General features: G+C 43.8%; 1 long non-coding RNA gene across 2 annotated transcripts in view; it reads right to left on the bottom strand.

The window, feature by feature from the left end:
• The window catches only part of LOC135313844 (uncharacterized), a 105,962-nt gene that overhangs the window by 37,297 nt on the left and 46,194 nt on the right, over positions 1-22,471 (bottom strand). The window contains exon 6 of one of the 2 annotated variants that reach the window (XR_010373334.1): positions 14,214-14,281. The exons of the other annotated variant lie outside the window; for it this stretch is intronic. This is a non-coding gene — a long non-coding RNA (uncharacterized LOC135313844). The remainder of the gene's footprint in view (positions 1-14,213; positions 14,282-22,471) is intronic. 2 annotated transcript variants of the gene reach the window in all.

Raw genomic sequence — 22,471 nt, 5'->3', positions numbered from 1 at the left:
TTCTTTCACTGAATATTAGAAAGGACAAAACACTAGGGAAAAAATTTGGACAGGTATCCAACACAGCTATTAATCCACACATTTCTCAGCTGCTCAGTCTAAAGACTGTACCAGCTATGCTTTCCAGGGACTTTAGATGTGCTTCCTAGATCTCAACATGATCCAATCCAAACTGCAAACTGCACATGAGATCCATTTGTAAGACTAATCCTAGGAATTTTTGCTAGGACTGTATTTGTTGGAGTTCTGTAGACATATTTGTTTTAAATACACTAACAGGCAAAAGGCATAGGAACATATTCTGCAGTGGGGAAGAAGGGAAGCATTTGTCCAAGCAGTACTTGTTTTGTTCACTGATAAATACTCTCAAGGCAAAATCAATTTTTCTCCCAAAGGGATGAAAGGGACTAGTCCAGCCCCCATTGGGTAGTGTGACTGAGTTGACCAAGAGGCCAGACCTGCTCCAAGTGAGCCCCATGGAGCAGGCTCTCAGAAAAATGGGAAGCTCCCCTCATTTGAACTTTTGGAAACCCTCCTGTCCCTAGTAGTAGGGATGCACTAGGAAAAATATAGGCCACAACGTCATTGCACCTCTGGGTCCCTGCTGTGTCTTCCCCAGCAGACACCCAACATCTCTGCCACCTGAACTCCTTTCATAGCTCACAGAAAACAGGTCCTCTGAGCACTTTGCCACAAAACACCCTGGGAGATGCCTCAGACATAGGCTGAGAGCAGCAGCATGGTGTCAGTGCTCTGGGTGCATTTTGGGAAGAGTGTGCTAGCGTTAGGCTGGCACTGACCCAACTGCCAGGACACCCAGGGCAGCTGCCTGCCGAAGCCAGACCTAAGGACTCATTACTCCACCAATAATTTCTACTATGTTTGGGCTCCTCACTGTTTACCTTAAACCCCAGCCATTTCTGTTAACCCAGTGAAGGCGTGAAAGACTCCTACAACTATTGTGTTGATCAGCACAAGCTCGGCAACAGCTTCTCTGCAACTCCCTGCCTGGCATGAGCCTCCTCCTATCTGTGGGCCCTTGGCAAACAGGACACTGCTGGCTCTCAGGCTATCCTTTGCCTCTACCACCTAGCCTCTGTTTATGTTACTTTCCCAACACACTTGCAAATATGATAAAGGTTAATCTGGTACAAAAGGTAAATAGGGTTACACAAAGCTGGATTTAGCAATTTAGTTTTATTGGCCACTAAGGGAGGCAATTCTTCGATGCAGGTAATGAGGAGATAGCCAAGCCAGATAAAGGATCTCTGCAATATAAACATCCTCCCAAAAGCCTGCTCCCCACTTGCATAAGCACTGTAATCATGAAAGCAATTCTTAGTGGAGCCACTTGGCAGAGGCCCTGGTACAGCAAGCTGTGAGCCTCTCCCTAACTGATGGACTGCCTCCAAGAGCGTGTTACTACAGTGCTGCAATGGAGGAGGAGGGGCAGGAGGGGGGAAGAGATTGAAAGCTGGATCAAGTCTGCACTGGAGTGGGGCCAGGTCTCCTCTGACATGTCACCTGTGTGGTTTGGAGCAGGCCAGTTATCCCCTCTGTGCTCAACTCTTCATCTATAAACTGAAGTTGATGATTCTCCCTTTGTGCCCCATTTTTCATAGGTAAACACTTACCATTAAAGGCTGTTTCTTACATATAGGTTAAGTGCTTGTGGCTACAAGTATTACTGTCACTCAGAAACTTGCAATAATATTCCAGCTAATAAGTGACTTCTCATTTTTCCTGACCTTCCAATATTTGCCCTTTACCTTAAAGCCAGAAAACTAAAACAAATCAAGATAAAAGTTTTCTGTACCAGTGTCTGCCGTCTTTCACCCCTCTGCACCAAATCCTAGGGACAATCCACAAGGCTGAACAGAAAACCTTTTGCACCCTGTGTTCTGTGCTGTTTGGTTTTGTTTTCTCCTTTGCTATCAAATTTAGGATGTCCCCCAATGAATACAGAAGTGCCAGATCTGCCTTGTCTCTCAGCAGACAGATCAGCAGCATTTCACACTTTCCCTTTGCATGGCTTCCCACCAAGGCGATGGCTTGGCTGCTGCACAGCAGGATGCAACCCTCAGCAGGTTCAGTCTGTTGCACAGCTCTGGTTTCCCAGCAGTCCCAGGAATAATATACTTAAGGCAGGGGGAATTCTCAGGAGAGTCTCTGTCCCTATGTTTTCCATGAAAGCTAAAAGAAGAAAGTAAAATTTATTGTACCCCAGAAGTCGCTAACTGCAACTTAGGTCTAGCAGTTACTTGCTCCTCTTGACGTGGTTTTCTTACTGGGGTGAAAGAGACCTCATTCCCATAACAAACAGTACACATTTACCAGCTGCAGGAGTGAATCAGAGCCTAGACATTCACCCAAATATCCATTATGCTGATTTCCAATGCCATACATTAAGAATTTCTCCTCACCTGCACTCACTTAGCTTTCAGTAGGGCTCTTCACCAGATTGGCCTAGGAATTTTCCCTATCCTACACATTCTAAATAATTGTTGATAAATTACCATATTGGGAGTAACAGTGTGATCCATTAAGAAGTATTAGACTAGAACCAGCCAGAACTGTTTCCTAGTCCACAGCTTGTCACTGGCGAACTTCAGATGAGTAACTACACTTTGTATGCCCTTTACACCCTCTGTAAAACACAGTGAAATGTACTTCTGCAGACTGCTTGGAGATCTGTGAACAGGAAGTGCTACATGACAATTTGGGGTTATTATGCAGAGCCGGAACCCACACTGGTCTACATCACTGGTTGTTCACCAGCTGTATCAGAGGCCAGTAGTGTTATATTGGCCAACATAGAACTATCTCCAGCTGGCAGGCAGAATACATTTAGACTGACTATGCTTCTGGGCTTTGAGATTGTTTTCACTAGGCAAGTTAAAACTGACCTTTTGCAGAAGTATGATTCATATCTGTAAAGATTACGGGTCTTTTCTTTCAATCTGCAGCTTGATCTTAAGCCTTCTGAAGCTAATGCAACTATTTGCATCAACATCAATAAACTATCCAGCAAGAATTTACTCACCTAGGCAGCCCCAGTAGCACAATAAAGGAGACAGTCTGCCTTTATAGAACTGGAGCCTATAGGAAGACAATTTTATTTTCCATTCCTTCCAAAAAACCCCAATACCTTTATCAGCATCCACATTTGAGCCAGGACACTGGGCTAAGGCAGTTGCTACAATTCATATACTGCAAGGATTTACTAGCCAAGGTGATAGCATAGATATCCTCATAGCGCAAAACGTACTCAAAGTGTCCTTTTTCTCATTCACCCTTCTGCAAACCACTTTCAAATCACCACGCCACAGGCTGTGAATAAACAGTTATTTCTTCACTGAAGGTAAGAGGAAGGCTGCCAGCACCATGGGTTTTGCAGCCACCCATTCGGCATCAGTATCTTGATACACTCGAAAGTGGTATTACTAAAGACAGACTGCTGTTTGGGGTTTTTTTCTTTTATTTTTTTTGAAAGCTGTGACTCTTCCATACTTAGTATCTTTATAACTGGAAAGTCTCTGACTTATGAGCTTGCCTTATTCATCTTTCAACTTCAGATCTTATCACTTGCCACCTTTGACTACAGAAAAAGTAACCCTGTCTGGAGTTAGGCATTTTCCAGCTTCAGGGACCCGAGCTGGTTTAAACTGACTGAACTCCATTGGAATTTAGGAAACCATCTTGTGGAGGTTTTTTGTTTTGGTTTGGGTTTCTTTTTTGTTTGTTTGTTTAACCCAACAGATCCATTACTCTAGGTTATATAAAATAATACCCAACAAAAGAAAAACCTTATCACACATGTTACTTAACTGACTGAGCAAAGGAGCAGTCCAGGTACTCTTCTGAGAGATCAAATAAAACGTGTTCTTCTGCTGATAAAAGGCTAACTGAAACCACCACAACTAATTCACAGTGCAGGCTTGACACTTGTTTATCTGGACAAACAATTATGAAATGTTCTTTTGTTCCTGTAAGTACTGTGTAAGCAAGAGTCATGACTTTCTGGGTTACTTTAAAGGGCCACTGTTTAGGTACCTATTCATTGCTCAGGAAACAAGAGATGCCTTGGGCAGACTCTGACCATGCTTGACGACCCCAGTGTTCTTCTGGCTCCCTTCATGGGACAGACTCCAATCTGCCCCAAATGGAGATTCAAGGCAAGATTTCCCAGAAGTGGCAAGGTGAAGCAAGAAAATCATGTTTTCCTGAAGCATTTAGTCACCTAATGGCAAACTGTAATCAGGAATACAGGAGTCCTAAGTAGTTTTTGAAAGCAGAACTTGAGACTCTAAACAATTCAAACACTTCTGTAATTTTTAGGCATATTTCTGAACTGGGGCTTTAAAACAATCTGCTGGTTTTCTCATTTAGAAATTGTTAATAATAGTAGACCATATTATGTTCTAGACCAACTGCATACGCATATGATGGTCACCTCTCAGCATCTTGCCTGTTAAAGATGATTGCATGCCCTTTTCTTTAAAGGGGAAAACAACCTACCTGCAGACCTCCACCCCATACATGAAGCTGAACTGTGTACCCCAGTCATGGGGCCAAGGGCAAAGGCTCCCATGCAGCTAAAAATGAACACATTTTCCTGCCATTTCAGGTCGCTCAGTGCTAGTCACAATCTCTGCTGAGCTTCTGTGAAGGATCAAGCTCCCAGGGTAATACCTCAACAGGGAAAAGGAAAGAAAAATCCAAAGCCAGCACAAAATGGCATCTTAACAGGTTTTTTTGGAAGCCAGGGTGGAGCAGGGACAGCCACATTGTTACATCCTTCACGATGTGCTCATGGGAATTACGTTACGTACACCCCATATCTGTTCAGCGCAAAAGCCCTCCCATAGAGACTTCTCAGTCACTGATGAGATAAGGAGCCCTTTGAAATTTATTGTGCATATGAGAAATTGTTTATTTAAGTAAACAGAGCTGGTCAAATACAGCAATGACTTACAAAAACCCTGCAATATACTTGCTTATGGAAAAACCTTATCTGAATGTTCCTGTGCTGCTAACTCACACCCTGCTTTCAGACACAACATTCTCTTAGTTGACATTGTGGACTTCACCTTTTTCTAACACACAAGGAGAAGAAGAGAGACCTGCTAATGAGAAGATTCAAGAGCACAGGCTTTGCCAGAAAACAAGGATGATTAAAGCTTTCAGAATAGGAGCCAGCGCCAGGACAAGAAAGTCTCACAGATGGCTTCAACCACAACCTATAAAACCACTAGTTGCCAGCAGATGCCAAGGATATCAAGAACCCTTGGTAAGCTCAGAAAACAATTTGACAAATTCACAGAAAAGCCCATCAGAAGCTATTAAGCATAGGACATCTCCACTGCAGAGCAAGAGAGCACATTCCAGAAGTATCACCACACACTTGGTTTATGTGCTGTAGTCACTGTCAAGAGGACTATATGGGTGCCTACCTGGCTCAGTATAGCCACACTTCCCTTTTTAGGAAGGGAACTCTGGGAAGACCCAGAGTACAGTCTGCAAGAGTACAGTGCATTGCTCACACCATCCAGTGCTGGGTGGGAAGCTCCTTCAGAAGCCTCACACATGGAGGAAGGGGTTAAGGAGAAGCAAGCTCCACAATGAGCCATCACAGCTGCTGTCAGCCTGTCAGCATTCCTATCTCCTTTCAGCACCCCGACATATAAAACCAGCTGATGGTACTTTCCAAATACTGTCACTGTTTGCCCTTCCCTGACTTGTTCAACAGCATGTGGAGAGCCATATCCCTGGAACAAGAGCACAGGAATGGCTCTCACACTCAGTCTCATCCAATTCCTTGCCCCAGGCTAGATCAATTACAGCTGGATCTTTCTAGGCAGATGTCTACCTAATCCATTCCTTGAGAACCTCTGGTGATAACATTACCCCTTGCCAGGGCATCTGCTCCACTGCTGAAAACCTCAAAGAGTAAAGCTGCTGACAAATGTATCTGTGCCAGGTTAATATGCCCCGAAATAAATTGCTTGCTTGCTACTATGAACCAAATGTGTTTTCTTTTTAAATTTTATGCCAGTTCACAGCAACTGAGAAATTACCTTTATACTTTTTTCCTCTCCTTTTCTTTGTCCCAGCTTCATCCAAGACATTTTGCAGGTGAGAAAAATTAACAAGATCAAGTTAAGTGAGGTTTAAGGATATCCTCCATATCAAACCAAGAATCTACGGAGATACAACTCTCTTCCCAAGGCAGGCAATTTATTGTAGCTGTGCTTTTCATTAGCAAAGTGGAAGATGATGAAGAAATGCCCTTCATTTTAGATACACATCTCACCATAAATAGACTGCCTAATTAAACCACTTGTTTTTAAAGGGGAACTAGAGAGATTTTGCTTGTTCATAAAAATAAACCAGCTACGATTAAAGTTCTGAGACTCACTATTGTCAGGACAACCTGCCAGCTTTTCCCATCACACTCAGTCCCTTATAAAGTATATAGCAAGAGAAGGGCTGCTTTAGCAGCTTGATTTCAACCACTACTGAGACTTCACCCAGGGCCAATGGCCTGAGCCAGGCAATGTCCCTCTCTTTATTGCTGAACAGTGCAGCTGCATAATCATGGTGATTCCTTAAAATAAGAAGCTCCACATAATAAAAATGTTAAATACTCAGTATATGCTGGTATAAGTATAACAGCTTCTTTCTCTGTTAAATGGCATCCTGATAAAGATTTACGTCACGTACACCATTTACAGGAGCACAACACTATCCAAGGTGACTGTCCTGCAGGTTTTTGATCACTGCAATCTTATTTTTGAGCAAGAAGTGCTGGTACAGATTGAGAAATGAGCAATAAGGCCTTATCACATAAATTAGCTCTCTTCAAGGAAGCACTAATGTTGATAAGATGTCTGGTGATAGCATGTCATGCAAAGGGACAAGAAAAGCAAGTGACTACGTGGAACCCTGAGTGTAAAAGGGAGCAGAGCCCAGTTCTAAGAGCTGCCCTGGACCTGTGAACTGCTGGCAAAGGCTTTACCTGGGAAAACCAGTTCATGTGAGCCACTCAGAGGTGAAGGCACCATACATGCTGGCCATTTCATCTTTTCAGCTGAGGACACCTTCCAGAAGGGAGACAAAATAGGTACTGTAAGAACAGAGGACAACAACCTCCCCATTGGAGATAGCACCTCTAACCACAACATGAACATCCACCCAACAGCCCAAATCCAAGCAGCTGTACTGCTTTACCAAGCTTGTTTTGCTGGTTTTGCACATCAACAGTTCAGCCCTATTCTGCTGAACCCATGAAGTCGAAGTTCAGTTTCACATTTACTTTCACCTGCTGCTTTCTGAAGGCAAATGAGCTCATTAGGCAGATGAGCATGTGACAGCTGCACTGCTGCTGCACAGCTACTTTGGCCCCAAAATTGCAAGGTAGAGGCAGTGAGAAACCATCAGGCACCTCACAGGCTACTATCCAAAATATCTTGTACTTGAGTACAGACCAAAGTCATCTCTCCTGAAGAAGATTGAAGATTCACAGAAATATGCTGAAGACGTACAGAACTAGCCCTGTCACCACACCCAGCCTCAGTGCTAATCTACTGCCCTTTCTTATGGAACCAGTTACCAGGTTGAGGGTGTGTTTGGTAGCCCAGGCCACTGATGAAAACCAAAGAGCCCAGGCTACAGCCATGGCTGTGATGGGCACACACCCAGATCCACTGCCCACACGTACTAGGTTGGGTGTGAGACTTATCTGTCCTCCTGCTTTCAGACACACCTGTGTCAGGTGGCCTGTGGTACAATGGCAGGGAGTGGTACACATGCTTGTCTGAATCGGGGCCGACAGTAACTCATCCTTTTATCTTCCTTCTATGCTTTCTCTCATCTCTCTCTGCCCCAAGTTCCTGGCAGTGTGATGCTATGTAACAGGATGAGCCATCTCTTTTGCAATAGGATTGGCTCATCCTCCTCCCAGGGAGTGAGCCCCCTCTGAGGGTCATTGCTCCCTTATCATATTATCAACATAATACATTTTTTTCTTCCTGATGTTTATTGCTGGAAATTGGTTTGATCAGAGCCAGTGAATTATGAAGCCAGCAATAAAGAAGTCACAAAGCCAAGAGGCTTAAATCTCATGGCACTTGTAGCTTTCCTGCATGAGGGGAAACGTGGGTGTCTCCCTCCCCTTGAAGTACAATTGCTTCCAACAGCCCCTGCTGGAGGGGAGTGGGATCTGCATATTCAAGTTAACAAATAAAATACACCTGTAAGGCCAAGGTGCAAAGGCCTACAGCACCGCAACATATTCTAGCTAACTATGTTGTAAGCAAGCTGTTCAAGATGGAAAGGCCATTTTTTACCTACATTCTGAAAGTGAAGCAGTATTTGAGCCTTTACCTCTATTCAAAAACCTAAGTGCAATATTCAGAAAGCACACAAACTACACAACACATTGGGGGGTGCAGGAACCAACCAAAAAACCAACAAGAGCACCAAGCAAACCAGCAATAAATCTGGTAACAAACCCATCTCCCTCCTGCATCTCAGCCCAATAAAATACTTTGGTGCTACTTGCCCCCACTAAATTCTTTTTAATTTCTGAGTGTTTCTACAGTTCCTCATGTTTGCATGGGATCAGAGAAGGCTGCCCTACCACACTGAAAGCCATTCTTCCAACATGCCTGAGAAGCTTTGCCTTTGGCATGTTACAGCTGACATTAGATTTACTGCAGCTGCAACAGTACTGCATATAAATCTGCTATTTGGTGGCTGTAGATTTTGCCTAGATCCCCTCAGATGACAGGAAATCTTACACTGGCCTGACAGTTTGTTTCAGCAGTCATTTCTTCAGGGCAGGGTATTAATCTATCTTCATTGTTAGTCAAATACCACACTGGCCAGAGCACTCTGGCAGGAAAAATCCTCTCCCATAAAACCACGAGCCTGAGTCAAAAGATCGAAAAGGCTTGTTAGCCCATAGAAATTGCACTTTTGGGATGCCTAACCCATCTCAAGAGACTGTAAAAACACTGAAGGACTAAGAGTAGAAAGCTCAGAAGAATAGATTGCATTCTGTAACCTGCTGCTCTCGGCCACCTCCAAGACACAATGCTTTTAAGAAAGCAAAAGAAAACAGCTGAGCAATGGATTTCATTACTGTTATTAATGATGAATTGAACTTTTCCTCCCTAATAGTTTGACAGGTGTATCAATAGCGAAGCCTGGACATCTGCGTACCCCAGTGGTGAGCACTGGGGAGCATGCTTTCCCAACCCTTGTAGATATCATCTTACAACCTGAGGCATACAATTCGATTACCCTTATCTGAACTTACATGTTATTTGTATCAATAGAGTTGCCTGGATGCAGAAATCACCTGAATGACTTCCCGTAATGCTGGATTCCACTAAGCTTGAGATTCTGAAGAGGTATTTCAAACACTTGCCCCAAGTTTGCTAGCAATGTGAAGAAATATTTGTCAGCCTAAATCCTAACACATAGCCCTACTATGATATGACACGATCACTTTTCCATGCAAGCTTTTTTGAATGAGATAATTTCCGATTGTCTCAGTCTTTCAACAGGACCCCTGCAGTATTAACTTTTCCTCGGAGCCATAGTTAATGGAGTCAGGTTGTTACATAAAAATAGCAGCCATCACTGCCACACAGAGGACTGCTTAAAAAATGGATCCTAATGCCTCAAACACCCAAATGCAAATGGAAGACAGTTTCTATTCATTTATTCAAACTATTATTTCACAAAAGATATTCTGAGAGTAGAAAAGTGCTGACCTATATTTTGTCAGACCCCTGAAACAGGCAGCATGCAAGAAGCCTGGAGAACAGGAAAACAGCTAAAACCCAAGAGCTCCAGCAGCTAACAGAATAAGGTCTGACACCACAAAGATGACCATAAGGCTGAACTAAAGTCCAAGTTCAAATGGAAATTAATGGGAATTCATGTCCCTTTAATGCAGGGGTAGATACCCAGAAAGAGGTACAACAGTTAACATCTCAACCACCACAGCAAATGAGTTATCTACATCTTATAACACAGAGAGAAAAAAAAAAACCAAAACTGAAGAGCAACAGATGAAAGTTAGCAAGAGCAGAATCAGACTTCAAGCATTGCTTTTACCAGACAGACACTGCAAATCCATTTCCCATTAGTTGTCTCAGGTTAGACAGCTAGCACAACAGCATGGCTGTGGATTAAAACAAAACCAAAGCCCCTAAATCTCTGTCCACCTCACCTCCCACATTTCTCCATTTCCAGATGGACTCTTATAGCCCAGAAAGCAGAGATCTTTTGCTAGACCCACAACTTTTAATAGAGTGTTTTTGCAACCCTCTTCTTGAAAACAGTTTATTATATATTGCTGTAATAAATTTCGCCTAGTAACAGCTGGGACAGATTTACAGAGGATTTTTTTTTTTTATTACTATTATTCATGGTGTGTTAGCCCTTACAATGTGTTTAACCAAGGGAGAAAAAGATAAGATATTCTCTGGTTGATTATTGACAGATACTTGGCATCTTGCATCTCTGGGACTGCCTGGTCACAAATAAAATTAATCCAGCCTCTAAAAGCACTGATTCAATAACTTGACCATGTCAGACTGGGAAATGATATGGACTGAAGAGGACAGGGGCAATCATTTGTAACAAACACTGTATTTTTGTCTCTTAAATCTCACGCAAAAGTTTGTCAGAGGATCTAAGCTGTCAGCCCAGGAAGTGTGCACTAAACACTCCCCCAGAAAAAGCCATGGCAAGATCTACTGACCCAGAAACTTCCTCCACAGGAAAGCAGTGTCTGCTCTGGAGGTACCACAGCCATGTGCAAGAGGGTTTTGGGTGACAAGTGAGAGTTCTGGGAGACTATGTCCGGTATCAGACAGTCACAAATGTCCTTGTAGGACACGGACAAGGACCCAGTCTCACCTCGGCCTGAAGAACACCTTTGCTAACAGACTGCTCTACCTGCCTAGACAGCTAAATGGGCACATTTAGCTAAGCTATAGACAATACAGATCAGCGTCTGGCTAGTATGACTTACACTGTGCCAGACTTCAAGGAAGCATGGACATCAACTGCAAAGCCATTAGAGAGAGCAAAAGCCAGGAATCAGCCCCAGGCTGTTCAACAAGCTGGTGTCCCCACAGACATGACTTTTCTTTCTAAGCAAACCAGAAGACTCCAGGACATGACACTGTACTGTGTTCCTTTTCAACAGCTGAAGCCTGGTTTCTCCCCAGGTTGTGCCTCAAGCTTCCCTAGTTTTGAGTAGGAGGCAGCTTCTAAGGGGCAAGGAGAACTGCCAGCAGCATTCCTGACACCAGCTTATCTTGCCAGTACCATCCCTTAAGAAGGGGTAACAGAGATGAGTTAGGTCCCTCACTTCACTCACACACACACGCAGACCCAGTTGCCATTAAAGCACTAACGATGTTTTTACCTTGCCTCTACTCCATAGAGTTCAGATGCTGCTGAGGAATGACATCACTGTTGCAATTTAAGCATCTATAAGGCCTGTTCCTAAAACCATGACATGCAGGGATTGTATCTTTCAGAAGCTGAGCTTTCCAAAAGAGGAAAGCTAGGGGAGAAATCTGCAGAAATATGGTGCGTTAAGTAGAGGTACCAACAAGTACAGAATACTGCCCTCAATCCCTTTGAAAGCACTGTGATTATAGCAGCTGAATTCTCTCCAAGTACAGGTTCACACACACACACACCAGTGAACAAAAATGCTGCTGGGCACATTCCAGTCACTCAACACAATCCTCTCACTGGAATTTGACTGTCCAGACTCTCTGCCTATGCATCACTTGTATCTCCCCCTAGTTTGGTTTGTTTCACTCCCCTCCAAGCCACCACTGCTTATGTAGGTATGTAAGCACCAAGACAAGCTTTACAAAAGTAATTGTTTTAAAACTAGGCATTTGGATTGTGCCCTGAGCTGAGGATCTCTGCCAGCAACACAAGCAAGAGATTTTTTTGGTCAGCTGGGCAGGCGCCTTCTGCTGGGAATTACAAGGGTTGATTTCAAGTCAGGGCTTATTTTCATCTTGGTCAAGTCATTTCATCCCTCCAGAGCCTTTCTTTCCAGACTTGCTTGTCTGCTGTTGACTATTAGATAAAGATGAACCTAGGTCAATTAAATAACAGTTCTTGAATTGGCTTTTCCTTCTCAGCAGTCATGTGAAATACTGTTTGCTTGCACAGCAAAAATAGCAAGATCCAGGGTGAACAGGTTTTATTATTGATCTTGCTCACAATTCCTTCACTTAGAAATAGCAAGACAATCCGAGATTGGAGATAGCTTCTCAGAAGAGTTTCCGTTGTAGTTATATCCTGAAGTGTTGTTTTACACTCATTCATCATTTGTTTGCTTTGCCTGTTGGCTACGTACCTCACCCCACCCTTTCATATTACTTCTTCCTTTGGTTAACTCCATGCATGACTTGACTTCTAAACTGCAAGAGGTCACCTCGCACACAGCACCGTCAAACATTAACTCTGCAAGCACCCTGGTTTCACTAGGGCACCAGCTGCTCACACATCCTGACTCACAAGTCACCAAGCTAGGTCATCCCACCTAAGACATTCATGTACTATGTGGCTAATTGCTCTTATTACTCTATTAGCAGGAGGGATGTGCCTGTTGGAGAAAAGATGAACTATTAGTCTATATGCTCATCACTCCTGTGGCACAAGTTTTAAGCAGCTTTGTTCCACTGCTAGAGAAACCAGGAATAAGCCCTCCCCAAACATTTAATGAGGCCTCTGAAAGCCCAGATTGGTTTCTGTTTCTATGTGTTTACTAGGCTTTAGTGACATAAGTCTGAACTTAAACAAATACTTTTCTACAGTCAGCACTGCTGTCATTGTGAGGGCTATGTGGTCTCCAGAAATACACATGGGCAGCATGTCCTGACCTTGCAGGAGCGCTTGAGCTCAGAAGACAAAGCCTGTATGTTTGCTCATGCCTGCCAGGGGAAAGCCCACCACCACAGGGGAGAAGCTGAGGCTGCAGCAACCCCAGAAAGCACAGCCCAGCAGCCAGACCACAGAGAAGAGCTCTGACCATTAGCAAGTTGGTTATAAAGCTCAGTTTGTGAGCAGGAGGGAGACACTCATCTTTACTCCTGCTAAGACCTTCTGAAGGTGCTAACTGCTCTCTCTAGGAAACCGTATTCCCCAAACTGCAGTTATTTTGAGACACATGGTTCAGCTCTGTTTCATCTCTGGTTGTGATACCAAGTGGGTGAAACTGCATCAGGGAAATGAAAAAAAACAGAGGTGGTCTTGTGTTTGTGACAGAGGCAATGACGCATATCAAACAGAAGACTTCAAAAGCTCTTATCCAGCACAGGGCTGGGTGATGATGGTACTCCTCAGAGGAAGCCAACAGCCTTGAGAGACAAAGGGCCCCTAGAGCCAGGAACCAGCTGCGCTTCCCTGCCTGCCTTCATTAAAGCTTTGGGCCTGTTCCCAAAGAGCCATGTCTCAGCACAGAGGCTACTGCCAGGGTGGTAGATAAGAGCACGGAAGAGCTGCATCTGCAAACTCTTTCCCTCCACTCCCCCTCCCTGTGCCTGCCTGTTGCACCAGCACATTAGCCTTTCTTGCTTCCCATCCTTTGTTTTTTCTTCTCATGTGTGTCTTCCACCATCACTACAGCCCCCAGGTACAGAGGCTGCACCAAAGCACAGCAGCTTCCAGGGCTTGGAAACTGTTCAGAAAGCACCACTGTGCCAGTGTTAGCCTTGATTTCACCCAGGACATGCAAATCCAATGACCACAGCTTGCAGGGAAGACACAGGCATCCCAAGGGCAGATATTTTTCAGGCAGTGGCCTGTAAAGTAATACACAGAAGTCATGCTGCAAATTTGGAGAGGTGGAAGGAGATATACCAGACCCCACCAGAGCCCTGGGGAGGACTTTGGCAGGTAGGCTGCTCTTACTCACACTTTAATTCACCTAGGAAAGAACTTCCTTTGCTTCCCATTGCAAAATTATCACTGCCATGTTTTCAAGCACCTTAATCCATGGCTCAGATAACCCTCCCTTTTAAAAGTAGCAGGATTTGAAAATAAATTATCAATTTCTCTTTATCAATACCATGACCAAAGAGTTCTTAAATGTGTGATTTGGCCTGGAATGGGGACAGGATAGCAAAGGGTAATGCAGTAAGAGGTGAGGAGGTAAGTAATACCTTTATCTTGCACAGTTTTTCCTTAGGAAACACACCATCTTCTACTGCTGGACCCTTTGCAGTGCAGGCTAGAAAGAAAACACATATGCAAAATCCTAAGTGATGAGTTTTGAACTTAAGCTTGCATCAGCACAGGGTAGATTACAGAGAAGGCAAACTACAATGTTTGCGTCAGGTCACCCCTTCCTAATTATCCTCTCATCAGGGTACACTTCTCTCTCAGGCACACACAGAGATGTCACAGAAGACTCCAGCACCGCTGGAAGACAACACACAGGCACCACTTTTGGGCTCTGGCAAAGCCACACACAGATATGGTGCATTCCTGCCCTGCTCCCCAACTCTGACAACCCAGCTGGCATTGCCCTTCAGCAACCGCAGGCTCATCTGTGGCTGGTGTTTTCTTTTCCTTGCAGGCAGCAGCTTTGTAAAAACTCAAGTTACTTAAATAAACTCTGTGACAGGGAATACCGATGCTCTGATGCCTCACGGGACCGTGTTGCTTGTGTCCTCTGCTTTGCTACACAAGTCAGAGCTGCACTTGGGGCAGCTCCCCATGCAGAGGTGCAGACAGGGGCAGCTAACCTTCAAGGTTAACAGGCTCAGTTGTCCAGAATTGGCCATGCTGGTTTACCCTATATGCTACAATTCAACTCCCAGTCTGAAGCACCACACACAGAGGCTTAGATGGTGAGGAATATTCCTGCCACAGATCAGCCTGACTTTGGTCAGATTGAAATATCAGCTCTGCTTAACTAGCAAAGCCTGCCCTGCCAAAGACAGATTTAAGCAGCCAGAACACAATATTCCCTCGATACTTGGGAAGAAAGACAGGCCTTTTGGACTCTCTGGTATTTGTTCCTAAGTTACCTTCACTGCTCGGGTAGCAAAGCTACAGCTCACCCTGCCTTGAAACAGTCAGAGACAAACCACCACACCACTGTTTCACACAAACATATGGGAGTACCCAAAATCAACTTCCAAACATGGAGAGGACTTATTAAAATCCATGATCTTGGATGGTTCTTACTTCTCATTGCTTGCCAGAGTGAATCTTTCTCAAGGGCTCCTGAAAACCCATGTGCCCCAATGCAAGCAGGAGGATCTCTGAGCACAGCTACAGGAGGCAGCTTTCTACTCTTCCTGAATTTTGGAGACAGTATTTCAAAGAAAGCTGCTTAAAGCAACAAACTAGCAAGCTCCCCTCATTAAAAGGGAACTGCTGCTCTACCAGATACTACTGCCATACTCCTGTCAAGCACCATTTGCAGCATTGCCAGTACTAAGCCAGTGGTAATTAGGAACATTATTAGATAGGTCACATTTTTTATGCATTTCACAACAGACAGAGAAGGGTAACTGCCCAAAGCCCACGTACTTTGGGACTTATAAGGAGTCACCTTAGAAAGCCAGATGCATAAGGCAACTCTGGATGCAAGTTTTACATGAAAAGGAGACCAACTATTCTCTATTGGGATACCTACAAACCCTTTCCCATTAATTGCTTTGTTAATGTCTTGCAGGGAGTGTTCTGGGCACTCGAGCAGTAAAACATAAGAAATGCACCCTGCTGGCAGGTGAAATTGCTGGCCAGAATCTGCTCTCATTGCATTTGCTTCCAAACTTGAAGCTGTGCCCTAAGGAAACCACAAAGCAATCATTCTTCAAAGCTAACCTCGACAGGGGGACAGGATTGGTTTGGCTTTCCTTGTTGCTTTCCAAAGTCCCAGAAAAGAGAGGATATTATTTGTCTATGGAAATCTCACATGCAGAGTTTTTTCTGCAGAAAATAATAAAGCGAGCATTGATGATAGAAAAGCCAAGAAATAGCTCTAAGTGTTGTGTGTTCATGAAAAAACTATTTTTCTTTAGTGTAAACACACTTAGGGAACATGAAAATGCAAAGAATCAAGTTGCATTACACATCTATGATTGCCCAGCTTATTTTACACACACCCCCCCACACACACCCTCCAGCCTTTCAAGTTACCACTCAAATTCTGCAGTACTCAAAAAACACATGTGAAAAATCTTCCAAGTCTGAAAACCTCCTGGCTTTCACTCTTGTACCCAGTTGAAACCCTTGACAATATTTTCTGACCAGTTAGCACAGTAGATCAAAATTAACATGGATGTGACTGAGCATGTAGTTTTGGTAGAACCTGATGAGCTGATACAAGAATAGACTGGTGCGCGGGTTTTTAATCTTTATGTCTGAGGGTTTCTTTGAATCCAAAAATAAAAACAATAATGCTACAGTTGTAAAATCCCATAAGACATTTTGAAGTAATTTCAAAGGCCCCTTACAAGCCAAAGCCTTTGAGTTTCTCAGAAGCTGAACTGCTATCCCTTTCTGATGGTGACAGTCAGGTCCTGGGCAGAATAACTGCGAGAATGTGGATTCTAGTTCTTCAAGCCAATGCCCAGAGCAGAAAAAACCTGTGGCAAATCAATGGACACACTAAAGCACTGGAGAAGCCAACAGCAGAACGATTCAGAACCACACCTCCATCTCCTGCCAGCCCGGCTTAGGACATTTTTTAAGTATCCCCATGACTGCCCACACTGCTCACCTTTCAGGAGCATCACATGGCACACCACAGGCTATCCACTGCAGCCACCAAGTGCTTAGTGGCACCACTGTGAGCTGCTCATGCATAACGGCGGGAGAGATCAGCCTCCCATAATGTGAGCTGTGTAGCCTGCTGACTCCAGTGGTGCAGGCTGGAATCCAGATGTCCAATTTCTGCCAAAATCAGGCTACATTTTTTTTCTTTTTTAAATATGTAGGGCCTGGACATGGGGCTTGCAAGCTGAAAGGGAAAATCACGCACTGAAGAAAGAGGGAGCTCCATCTTCCTATTCAGACACAGTCCAACCCCACGTTCTTGTGGTAAGTGCCCACAACAATGATTTTAGAAGTCCATTTTACATATTTAGAACAAAAAGCAGAAATGAAAGCAATGTCAACTGTTAGGGAAAACCAGCAGAGAGGGGAAAGAGTTATAAGTTCTTGGTACAAGCCTTACATCTTACTCATTGACAGAGCAGCTCAGAGGAACACAGGCAACTTATGTAAGAGACTGTTTCACCCTCGGCTCAAGGTGGTGTTGAAGCACACAAAACTGCACCAGCAGAACACAGCATCACCTATATTCTGCTTCAAGGAGCAAATGTTCAGCAAGAGGAACATTCAAACAAAGTGAATCACTGCCAAGGCACAAGTTACATGGGTACCCAAAATAAGAATACCTGCAAGGTGCATTTTAAAAACCAGACCTGGTACCAAGAGACACACTGAGATGTAAAAAGTATTTCAACAACAGCATTTTACCAGAGTGATCTGTTAGAAGCATAAGGCGAATTAAAAGAAAGTGGCTTCACAGTTATTCATCAGAATTAGCGCACTGGATATAGTCAATATATGTAGTATAGAAAATTTAGCTCTGTATCTCTCCTAGAAATTATGTATTTCGATTTTTCAGATCCTCTTTATTTGTATCCATTCATTCTTCCAGCATAATTGCACCCATCTGAGTGAGGCAAGACATCTTAAAAATCCTTCAGATTTGCCTGTGGGTTTTTTTGTTGTTTGCCATTATTTTGTTTTTAAATATCCTGTTTAAAATTGTTTGTTTACATCACAACCTTTTCATATTTGGCATTTCTGCCAACACCAACAGGGAGATGAAGAATAAAGGGCTTTGCTATTAGAGAACAGGGAAAGGATGCAGGTCCAATTACTGGCTATTCTACAGGAGCCCTTTTTGGGGCAAATCAGCTTGACAGGGATTTTCAGAATGCTCCATGTTTCAGAAATAGATGAATGACCAAGATACAACTAATAGTGCCAGCAACCCAAAAATCAATATTAGTTTTTTATAGAAACATCACACTTCACCATACAACAGTCCCCAAACTCTGCAGACTACATCTTATCCACACTGCCTTCTTGTGGGGACCTCTAGAAGCATCCTTGGCCCTAAGAAGATAATTTTTACCATTACTATACATTAATTTGCAGCAATTTCCCTAAAGCTTATGACTTTCAAACTTGTACATCCATTGCACTTACTTATACTAGAGTCTTTCTGCAAGTTTACATGGACTCAGAGGGGATGCACTTTTACTTTTTAACTTCACGAACATCCCTAGAAGGCAAAGCTGAACCTTACAAACTTTGTGCAAGGCTAAAATCCAAACCAGCACCTACACGATATAGAGGTGGTTGAAGTGCAAACTCTTATTCCTACTGAGAAGACTCCAATAGGTGCTATAAAACTGTCCCACATCACCTCAAAAGGAGAAACAATACACCCCCCAACCAAGGTTACCTGATGGTCAAGGCAAAGATGGCAAAGCTAAAAAAGGAGCAATGAATGCTTTTTGCATCAGCCACCAACTTGGCAAGAGATATGGGATGCTGGGGAAGACAGCACAGCCTGTTTCCCATCACAACACACACGACAGATCTTATATTAATCCTCTCCATCTAAGAAAGGCAATGGAAAAGTACATCTCCTCTCCATGGCAGAGTTAAAGAGGATGAAGATTGCAGCTTCAGGCCTTCCTGCTCTTTCCACCTCAGTTCCTTCACCTGACTGTAAGATGTCTGGGAAATGGCACATATCACATATGCACAGGCTCCAGCCACTTTAGCCAGGTGATATTCCTGTTGTCTGTAGTTTTGGGCCAGTGAGCAGTATTTTCTTGGTGAGGCTTTTAAGGCATCCCCTGCTGCATAGTCCTATTTACCTTATATTCCATATGTTTAGACACGAGCCCCAGCTCCCAACTTGTACACACAACTGGCTCCTTTTAGCTGTTGTGCATATAAAGTGATCATTTCATGCTTTCCGAGTATGTTAGTTCAGCAAACACAGTGTGTTTGTCACCTCGCCACAGCACAAATCACAGCACACTGCTCACACTCCTTTCAGATGGGGAGATAGAAGACTTGCCAGGCACCCAACAGAGTGCTGGGCAAATGAGAGCTGCAGGGACAGACTGCACCCCAGTCCCTCTGCAGAGCCAGAGATTCTCCCTTTGGGATGTCTGAAAAATCCTTGTAGCTCCATCACAAAATAAAATAAAAATCACTAACACTAGCAACTGCATTGGAGAGTGCTTATAGCGAGCCAGATGGGATGCCCTCCCACAATAATTTGTGAGGTTTTAAATATCCCAGTTCAGAGAAACGAGAAAAAAAAATTTTACAATTTCCCCAGAATAAGAATGCTGGGGGAGGAAAAGAGGAAGAGAACATTTTGTTTTTATTCATTTTCAGGAATTTAATTTCAGTTCCAACATTTTTTTAACCTTCAATTAATGCTAGCTATCAAAATTAAACAGCATTTAGACCTAAAATCATTGAAGCTTTGCCATTTAGAAAAGGTCAAACAGTTTTCAAAACATTTTCATCCAATATTTTTCAGCAACTGAAATTCATCAAAACCAACGTTTTCCCATGAAATTGTTCTGTGTCAGACAACTGGCATTTTCTGAGGCACAATACTTCTCAGGAGATCTCCTTGCCAGCCCAAGGGGCTGGTCCTTCCCTTTTGTTACCAGGTAGCCTCTTCAGCAGGCAGCCCATGCCATACCTTCGGACCTTGGTAAGTCAGTCAGGCCCCAGCTCAGAAGATCAAGTCAATCCAAGTCAGACACCAGGCCCAGGTACACACTTCTACAAGGTTCATTACATACCTCCCACCTCAATGTTATATTAGTGCATTTTGTATCTTAGTTTTCTAACCCAAAAACCAGTTACCAAGCAGAGGGGTAAGAAGAGTTCTCTCCTTACCTTTGAGATACTCTTAGATTGTTACTACAGTATAAAGCTCGTTTTTCTTCAGCTAGGATCCAAATCTATACTCACCCAGCTGAAGCTGATGAACGCACTAATGCAGAACTACCTGTCCGGAACAACTATTCTGACCTAAAACTACAGCTGGCTTTTCCACCTTCTTTGGAAGATCTTAAATCCAAAGGCTGTCCTCTACTTGCCTACGAAAGGTTAGCCCTCTTGAGATACCACATTTTACTGTGGAGTCAGGGTATGCTCCTCATTTTCCACTTGAATCCTGAAAGCTATCCTGAGGAGCAGAGTCCATGTGGCACCTGTTCCTACTGTCCATGAGCATGCCATGAGCCTAGAAACCTGCAAATCTCAAGCACCTGCTTACTCTTGGATGGGGTTTAATGACAAATGACTGTACACAGGGAAGCTGCTCAGCAAGGGCTTCCCAGGTAGTAGGTATGGTGTGCAACAGGGATGCAACCATCATCTCAGCTATAGAATCCATGGGTTGTGAGCAGAGCTGTATAGAGCCTGGCATGCAGTTGCTTCTGCTCTGACTCCATACTAAGAGGTGTCTGGCTCACATTCAACTTCATCTTTCCATAGGCAGACAAGCTCAGGTTTGTCTATGCTCATCTGTGTAGACATGAGTAACATGCTGGAGCCAAAGTCACAATCTAGTCCATAAACAGTCTCCAGCAGAGCAGAGCAAACCACATCAATTAAAGGAGAAGAGACTAAAGCCTTCACCAGGAACTCACAGGGGTCTGAGTCAACAGGAATGCAGATGTACACCTGCATTGCCAGTGTTGGCTGGCATGGGAAGCAGGAATATCACTAAATAGCCACCACAGGTTCCCCAAAAACTATACAGGGTTGTTAAAACACAAAAATCCCATATTCTCTTCTCTATATACACTGTCTCACCAACTCTACTCATTTTGAAAGCCAGAGCAGTACTGAAAGAGCACCTCCATATTTCAATAGAAATTAAACAACACCCCCATCCCACCCCAGAAACTCTCAAGTTGTGGGTCTGCAGCTTCAGCTCTCTACATCCATCACTCTAATATAAGCTTCTTCCAAAAAAAAAATACTCTTATAAACACGGCCCCAAGGATCTATTACAAGTGAGCAGGACTGGGAACTTGCAGTGTCATCACCTACTCATTGATACACAGACCCACAGCACTGTCCCCAATTAAAGAAGCATTGAGTTAAGCCTTGTTCTCCAGCTCTGAAGCCTTCTTGCCAGACAGCTACAAAAGAGCTGGCTACTGAAGGCTTTTGGACTGTGCCAGTCGCCATTGCCTGTAGGTGGGAAAAGTGTTGTACGAGGTTTTCATCAAGGACCTGTTTCCAGTAAATCCAGCTCTAACACAGAATGCCAGAGGGGTTTCTCTCACAAACAAAATCCTGCTGGACTCCTCACAGAGCTCCAGCCAGTGAGCTGAAAAGGGCCATGGCACAGTGCCCTCCCTTATAGTACCACTATGGTGGCCTCAGCTCCAAGGGAGAGCCAAACATACATGTTTTTCTTTCAACCTGGAAAGATGATAAAAGCCAGCGTTATGGGAACCCAGCTTGATGGGAGCCAGGGCAGCAGATGGAAGCTAGGGGTTCTGGATAACACTAAGTTCACCTCTGTTTCCTTCAACAAAAACCCAAACAAGCCCCTCAAGTCCCCCAAAAACCAGGTGCAGAACTGAGTGCACAGGTTATATCATCACAGCTCTGTGCTTCAGCTGGCTGTTTTGTGTTACTGAGTGAACAACCACTGCATCTAGTAGGAGACAGGGCATTTTACACTGCTGCAGGAAAATGGCAATTCTGCTCTGACTTTAAAAACCCATCTTAGGACCCTTTCAAGTTTCCAAGTCCTCCTTCAAGAGAGACCCATTTCTCAAATCTGGGTCCAAACTGTGCAAGGGCCCAAAAGGGACATCAATCCATAATCCCGCTTTAGAGACTGGGTTTTTTTTTCTGTTCACATACTCCCTGCAGAAATATTTCCCCATCTTCCTACTTAAGCCCTCAGAAAGCTCCCCAGCAGTCAAGGGGGAAAAGAGTCAAGACCTTCTTGTAATAGATATACAGCAGAAGCAAACAACTTAGTGGGTTTTCCACAAAAGCAAGAGTAGCTTAAGCATTTTTCAGCTAAAAATACATGTGGCAAACATTTCTCTATAGCCTTAGTTTCAGCTTCTTGAATGTTTCTAACAGTCTAAGTTTTTAAGCAGCACAGAACAATGCCCCAAATCGAAACTGCAGGTTAGATTTACAGGGGAAAAAAAAAAAGTTGTTCCAATAGGAAGGATGGCTAGAGTTCTGTTTCCAAAACCTGTGTTTCTACCCAGTGACAACTAGTAATGGCTGGCCCTCCTGCACCGCTGATCTGTCATATGCTGGTGTTCCTCTACCACTCCTGAGCCTTTACAAGCCACCTTGAAGAGGAGTA

Source organism: Phalacrocorax carbo, chromosome 6 (assembly GCF_963921805.1).
Source record: "Phalacrocorax carbo chromosome 6, bPhaCar2.1, whole genome shotgun sequence".
Lineage (NCBI taxonomy): Eukaryota > Metazoa > Chordata > Aves > Suliformes > Phalacrocoracidae > Phalacrocorax > Phalacrocorax carbo.
Note: the sequence above shows the minus strand (reverse complement) of the source record. Positions and strands in the feature narration are given on the sequence as shown.